Raw genomic sequence first — 7,672 nt, 5'->3', positions numbered from 1 at the left:
TCGAATTCGTTGTCATATCGCAACATGTGAGTATTATAAAGTGACGAAACTGTAATAGTAATATACCACCTTTGGTGTAAAGACCTCGAAAACTTGGGAAATACGCGAAAAGAAGTAAAATTAGTGGGCACCTATCTTGTTCATCATAAGTTGATCAACGGATGAAACAACCAAGGAAAATTAAACTTTATTTAAAGCGAGAAAGGTTGTATTTTAAATGGTAAGTTGTAAAGGCAATCAGGCTTTAGTCGCAGACGCTTCGCAAGACTCCAAGTTCAGTGTTAGCGTGCGACGTGCGCGCGCAAGTCGGCTATACTTTTTTTAATGTTCGAATTTTGAATTTCGCGCAGTGTTGTGTTCGTGTTTGTTTTTTTTTAAAGAAATTACCTAGTTTATGGATTCAGGAATAGTGGACCTTTTTTGTGAAACGTCGAGAGTTTAAGGTATTTTTTTTTCTTTGTAAAATTGAAGGTTTTTAATATGTCGCGATTTATTTATTAATTTAATTAACTTTTGTAATATTCTCTGTTTGTTTCGAGATAGATAATTCAAGGTGAAATAGAGATGTAGAGTGTTGGTTCGTATAATTTTTATTGTGAAATACCGTGGCGTGCTTAGCTAAGGTTGGAAAGACCTTCAGTGTCATCGGAAGATTACTTTTTGTTCTGTTGAAGGTGCCATTACGCAGTAAATATTACATACCTATCTATATAGATGGTCGAGTAGTCAAAAGTCATAGATCTGTGAGTCGTGGGTCGCAGGTTGTTTTAACTAACGTTTTAGAAGAAAATTATTAGCCTCGCTTCGCTTCTTCAATTTCCAAAAATTTTAAGGGTCGATACACGCTTCCCTATAAAGAGAAAACTTACAAATCCACAAGTTTCTCAAAATGACAGTCAGTTAGTTATCCTTTTATAGTTATGTACAAGACTAGCTGATGCACGCGACTTTGTGCCCGTGGAAATAGGTTTTTAAAAACTATTGATTTTCCGGGATAAAAGTAGCCTATGTGTTAATCCAGGGTATAATCTATGTCCATTCCAAACAGTCAAATCCGTTAAGTAGTTTTTGCGTGAAAGAGTAACAAACATCCATACATCCATACATCCATACATACAAACTTTCGAGTTTATAATACCTAGGTATAGTAGTAGGATTCCCAATCCACACTTGGACAGCGGCGGCGTGGTGAACTATGGCCTAAAGCCGTCTCATTCTGAGAAGAGACTTGTACTCAATAGTGGACCGGCAAAGGCTTTAGAACAGTCTTCTTCTTTTCTTGATGAACTTCTTTAGATGATGGAAGGTCCACTGGTAAGCGTTGTGGTCTTATTAGTGGGAGGTCCAGGGTTCGATTCCCGGCAGGGGTTTGGATTTTACAAATTTCTGGTCTGGTCTGGTTGGAGGCTTCGGCCGTGGCTAGTTACCACCCTACTGACGAGGCCGTCTTGCCAAGCGATTTATCGTTCCAGTACAATGCCGTCTAGAAACCAAAGAAGTAGGTACCCATTGAATTTGGAAGCACCATAGAAGTACCTATGGGTTTGAAGAAAGACTGCCATACCCCGTCCAGGTTAGCCCGCTTTCATCTTAGACTGCATCATCGTCATCACTTACCACCAGGAGACATTGCAGTCAAAGGCTAACTTGTGTCTGAATAAAAAAAAGTCCGAGACATGCAGGTTTCCACACTATGGCATTCCGAACCAGTGGTAGATGCTTTTGACGATTCAGAAGAACTTGTAAAAGTCTAATTGAATAAACATATTTTGAACTGAATTGATTTGAATTTGAATTGAATATGTTTTCATTCGCCGTTAAGTGCCTTAAAGGACTTCGTCTGTGTTGGTGTTGGCTGACGGGCGTGATCTGCCTTTTTGGAGTGTTTTTTTTTTGTTAAAACTGACTGGAAAGCGCTCTAAGGGGGTGCCGTGCGTATGTCGGCGAGCGCCGGCACAGACGGGGTCCATACTTGTATAGTTTAACTAACTTGTTACAAATAATTACAAACTTGACATTGGCTAATCTTTGTAAAGCCAGACGAGAGAGAAAAAAAAGTGGCTTAAAGATTTATGCCTATAGTAAAAGATAGTTGTATGGATTAAAATAAATTTATAAGTAACGTGATTCACGCTTTGCCAAACCGTAATGTTATGAAATGTCTTCGCGCCGGCCGCCGACGGCCTTGCCCGAATTAACGCTAAACTTTGGTTAACCGAACCATGTACCTACTGCTTACTTCATGATTCAAAACTTTCCGGTTACTTACATAGTCAAGAATAGAATATAATGAGAATATGAATAATGAATAATATGAATAATGAGAATATTCAACTAAACTTTTACAAGTATAGGTGGGTGCTTTAGAATCGTCAAATGCCTAGGTATATCTATTCTATAATCCATACTTCCATACTTAATATTATAAATGCGAAAGTGTGTCTGTCTATCTGTCTGCTAGTTTTCACGGCTCTACCGCTGAACCGATTTTAATGTTTGGTACAGACATGGGATACATCCCGGGGAAGGAGTAAGGACATAGGCTAGATTGCATGATTCTAGGTCAACGGGATGTACCCCATAGGTTTTGATTCCCTTGACGGGTCTTCACAGATATAACAGACAGACTAGACTACGAAGTGATCCTATAAGGGTTCCTTTGTTTCTGGGGCTATACTTCTTCTTCTTCCAGACATTATCCCATGCTACGTGGGGTCGGCACAACATGTCTTCCTCTTCCACTCTCTTCTGTCATCCGTCAACGTATCATCCCCTTTTATACGCATATCCTCTTTCACGCTCTTTCTGGGGCTATAAGGTACTATTAAACCTAAAAAATTAAACTAGTTAACAATCACGCAAGACAAGCGCCCCAAGCGTAGTCTATTTTATCTATACTAATCTATACTAATAAATAAAATTGGAGTGTCTGTCTGTAATTTCGAAATAACTACCTCATATTAAGCTCATATGATTATTTGAACGATACCATAACTGAATCACACGTTTTTAAAATTTTTGTCTGTCTGTCTGTCTGTCTGTCTGTCTGTCTGTCTGTCTGTCTGTCTGTCTGTTTGAAAAGGCTAATCTTTGGAACGGCTGAACCGATTTTGACGGGACTTTCACAGGCAAGTAGAGGATTGACCAGGGCGTAAAATAGGCTACTTTTTTAACTGACTTTCAAAAAGGGAGTTGTGTTTTTCTACCTATGTACACCGAAATCTCCGAGATTTCTGAACCGATTTGCGTCATTTCTTTTTTAATCGATAGAGGAACTTTGCGACATTGTTTCATAAAAAATTTGGAGTCCAACTCCTCAATCCTGATGCTGCAGGGGATCTGACCAATCCACGCGGGCGAAGCTGCGGGCATCAGCTAGTACGTAAATAAAATACGAGTAGGTAGGTAGGTATGCCATTTAAAACCAGATTCACGTAGCAAATAATAAATAACCGGTATACATATTTAAAAACTTGTCATATTTATATCGTCACATTAGCTTACTTTGGTTACGTTGGTCACCTATTCAAGGGGTCTAGGGTTTTACTTTTTAATCCCTGAACCAAAAAGAGGGGTGTTATAAGTTTGACGTGTGTATCTGTGTATCTGTCTGCGGCATTGTAGCTCCTAAGTTTTTTTTTTGTATGAAAGCTGGCTTGATCGAGAGTGTTCTTAGCTATAATCTAAGAAAAACGGTTCAACCGTTTGAAAGTTTTTTTTATTTGTATTACTAGTGGAGGAAAACATCCTGGTTCCTGAAGAACCTGCAAGCCTGAGAATTCTACAACTTCAACATTATATTCTCAAAGATAGTGTGTCCCAACTTGGCTAGAGTAGTAGACTATGACCTAAGCATTTCTCATTCTGAGAGGTCCAGTGTAGACCGGCGATGGGTGAGATGATGATGATTACTAACTAACTGACTGGCCTCGGCTTCGCAACCACGGATATAATACCTACCTTGTCTCTCACAAATCACACAAGTGTTTCAATTTTCAAAATAAGATAACTATATCAAATGGGAAATCATATGAAAGGGCTTTATCTGTTCATTTTAAAACAGTTTTTTTATTTATTTTTACGCATAACAGTTTTTGATTTATCGTGCAAATTGACGGAAAGAATACCCAAATACGGAACCCTCGGTGCTCGAGTCTGACTCGCACTTGGCCGGTTTTTTTCCATTCCATCAGCCTGTATATGCACTTGGTCTAACAAAAATGCCCTGTACATTCTATACACATAAATAAATAAATAAATACAATTACCTACCGCAGGCGACATAGACAAAGAAAAGTCTAGTTTCACAATCATAGTTAGTAGGTCTAAAAGTCGTTCCAGGAACTAAATTTTTATTAATTATAATATCAAGAACATTAGGAATAAATTTGGATTCATTTGGAGTAATGGATTATTTAATTAGGTACACCAGATATGCTTGCCCGTGTAGAATATTCATAGATAGGTAAAAAAATCGGTTCATTAATTCCAAAATAGGCAGTTAACTAAGTGCTTAGCTAAATACTTATATAGAAAATACTAATCTTTGTAATACTTATTCATGATTGCTTTATGTATTATACTAACTTAAAATAATTAAGTATTATATAAGAAAACAAGTGTAAATTAAAAATTTATAACACCCCCGACAAGTGAAGGTTACAGTAACTAGAAAAGAGCTGATAATACTTTCAAACGGCTTAACCGATTTTCTTGGATTATAGCTAAGAACACTCTCGATCAAGCTACCTTACAAACAAAAAAAACTAATTTAAAATCGGTTCATTAGTTTAGGCGCTACGGTGCCACAGACAGATACACAGATACACACGTCAAACTTATAACACCCCTCCTTTTGGGTCGGGGGTTAAAAATGGCATGTATATCATAGATACAGACTACATGGCAAAATTTTATACCTATGAAGATGATTTCCATTTATATTATGGATTCCTGAATATCATTAATATGCGAATGCCAATCAATCTATGAATAGCTTTTAACGAATAAAAACTTTGTTAATTCTTCTCATGAATATGCAAGTGATGATCTTAAAATAACAATAGACACAACATTAACCTCAACGTAAATAAAAAAATCATAAAAACCTAAAAAAATACAACAAAAACTACAATAATGTACATTTTAAAAGGAAAACTACCGACGTAAAGGCGACCTCATACTAAACAACACCAGTTTTGTAATTTAGTATATACTTATTTAATTTTTTCTATACACGTTTACGTTTAAACCAGTTAATGCGCGCGACTTTATAGTTCGTGATGTACCTTTGAGTTCTTTTATCCTTCGGGAACTCTTTGTATTTCCGGGATAAATAACTACAAAGTCAAAGTCAAAATCATTTATTCAAAGTAGGTACTTGTACTCCTTTTGATGGTCAGAATTGTTAAATTTGTACGATATAGTGGTGATAATTAATTACGTAACTTACCCTATGTCCATCTCCAGAATACAAGCTATCTCTGTGCTAGTCAAGAAAGATTTAGTGGTTGACCCTTGAAAAGGTAACAGACAGACAGACACACTTTCACATTTAAAGTATTAGTATGACTCACTCATACAATAAATCATTTTATGTATAGACAAGTGTAAATTAAAAATTTATAACACCCCCGACAAGTGAAGGTTACAGTAACTAGAAAAGACCTGATAACTTTCAAACGGCTTAACCTTGGACTATTCCGCGCCTACGATCCAAAGTATCTGAGTTTTCCAAAACATCATTTCCAAATAAATAATTATGTATCAAGGCAACATCCATCTTGACAGCTTGACATTTGTCAATTGACATAATATTATGAACCTAACGGTTATTCTAACCTTCTTTTCTACAAGAAAACTAGAAAAGAGCTGATAACTCTTAAACGGCTGAACCAATTTTTTTTGGATTATAGCTAAGAACACTCTCGATCAATAGCCACCTTTCAAACAAAAAAAAGTAAATTAAAATCGGTTCATTCGTTTAGGCGCTACGATGCCACAGACAGATACACAGATACACACGTCAAACTTATAACACCCCTCTTTTTGGGTCGGGGGTTAAAAAAACACCAAATAACCTAAATATCGCCTAAATAATAAAGTTCACTTTCAGAATGAGAGACCACCACGCCTGGCCAAGTGCGGATTGGCAGACGTGAACATCTTTGAGAACATTGTGTGAAATTCTCACCCAAGCTAAACCAACCAAACCAACCAAATAATTTAGTTTTCTAATATTAATTTTTAACTGTTTCTTGCTAAATTTAGTTTTCTTTTTGAATTATTATCATTGATGAAAACATGAAATTTTTTTGATTGATGAAAAGCACGAAGGTAATTGATTACCTTCGCGCTTCTAGGCGTAATATGCGTATGACTTTATAAGTTTTTTTTTCTAAAATGTTATTTTATTCTTGGAAGATAAGGTATTCAACGATTTTTCCACTTGTGACACTCAACATAATAAGTACCTTTAACCTGCGTAAACTTCTTAGTCATCTAAATACTAATATTATAAAGGCAAAAGTTTGTGTGTGTGTGTGTGTGTGTGTGTGTTTGTTACTCCTTCAAGCAAAAACCACGGATGGATTTGGCTGTTTGGAATGGAGATAGATTATACCCTGGATTAACATAAAGGCTATTTTTAATCCCGGAAAATCAAAGAGTTCCCGCGGGATTTTGAAAAACGTAAATCCACGCGGATGAAGTCGCGGACATCAGCTAGTACATAAATATTTGTCGGTGCCGTATTGCTACGACACCTCGCCAATCATTAACATTCTGACATTTATCGTTCATTATAAACAAGTGTAAATTAAAAATTTATAACACCCCCGACAAGTGAAGGTTACAGTAACTAGAAAAGAGCTGATAACTTTCAGACGGCTGAACCGATTTTCTTGGATTATAGCTAAGAAAACTCTCGATCAAGCCACCTTTCAAACTAAAAGAAACGAAATTAAAATCGGTTCATTAGTTTAGGAGCTACGATGCCCCAGGCAGATACACACGTCAAACTTATAACACCCCTCTTTTTGGGTCGGGGGTTAAAAAAATCGGTCTATACAGAAAATTCAAGAACAAAGAAGTAAAATTTTCCGTTCCATTTAAGGATTCGCTTAAATAATAATAATTGGTATCGATAAATGCGGGAAATTCCTTACAAAAGCTCTCTTTGTTTGGTTCCGCGTTGATTTACGTCCATTCTGACGTCATTGAACCAGTTGCGACCTCTAGACCTCACTGATTTTCTAAGGCCGGCCGCAAATTATTATCAGAAGTTGTAGACCTATAAGAAACTAGATGATGCCCGCAACTTCGTCCGCGTGGATTTTGATTTTTCGAAATCCCGTGGGAACTCTTTGATTTTCCGGGATAAAATGCAGCCTATATGCTAATCCTGGATATTATCTATCTGCATTCCAAATTTCAGCTAAATCCGTCCAGTAGTTTTTGCCTGAAAGACTAACAAACATACACACACACACACACACACATACACACAATCTTTCACCTTTATAATATTAGTGTGAAGTGTGATATCTGACACACGTAACGACACGTAAGACGCTCTGCAGTTTAGGTGATAGTGATAGGGTAAGACCGATTTTTCGATCGCCGAATAATATATATCTTAGGAATAAGTATGACATTTTGACAATCCCTACTT

General features: G+C 36.7%; 1 protein-coding gene across 2 annotated transcripts in view; it reads left to right on the top strand.

Moving 5' to 3' along the window:
- The first annotated feature begins 284 nt into the window (after positions 1–284).
- LOC123877783 (ABC transporter G family member 20) overlaps positions 285–7,672 on the top strand; it is a 57,653-nt gene continuing 50,265 nt past the window's right edge. For both annotated transcript variants that reach the window (XM_045924670.1, XM_045924669.1), the window contains exon 1: positions 285–443. The gene's annotated coding sequence lies outside the window, so the exon portion shown is untranslated. The remainder of the gene's footprint in view (positions 444–7,672) is intronic.

This window comes from Maniola jurtina, chromosome 24, assembly GCF_905333055.1.
Source record: "Maniola jurtina chromosome 24, ilManJurt1.1, whole genome shotgun sequence".
NCBI lineage: Eukaryota > Metazoa > Arthropoda > Insecta > Lepidoptera > Nymphalidae > Maniola > Maniola jurtina.
The sequence above is the reverse complement of the archived record's forward strand: the minus strand, read 5'-3'. Positions and strand labels throughout refer to the sequence as shown.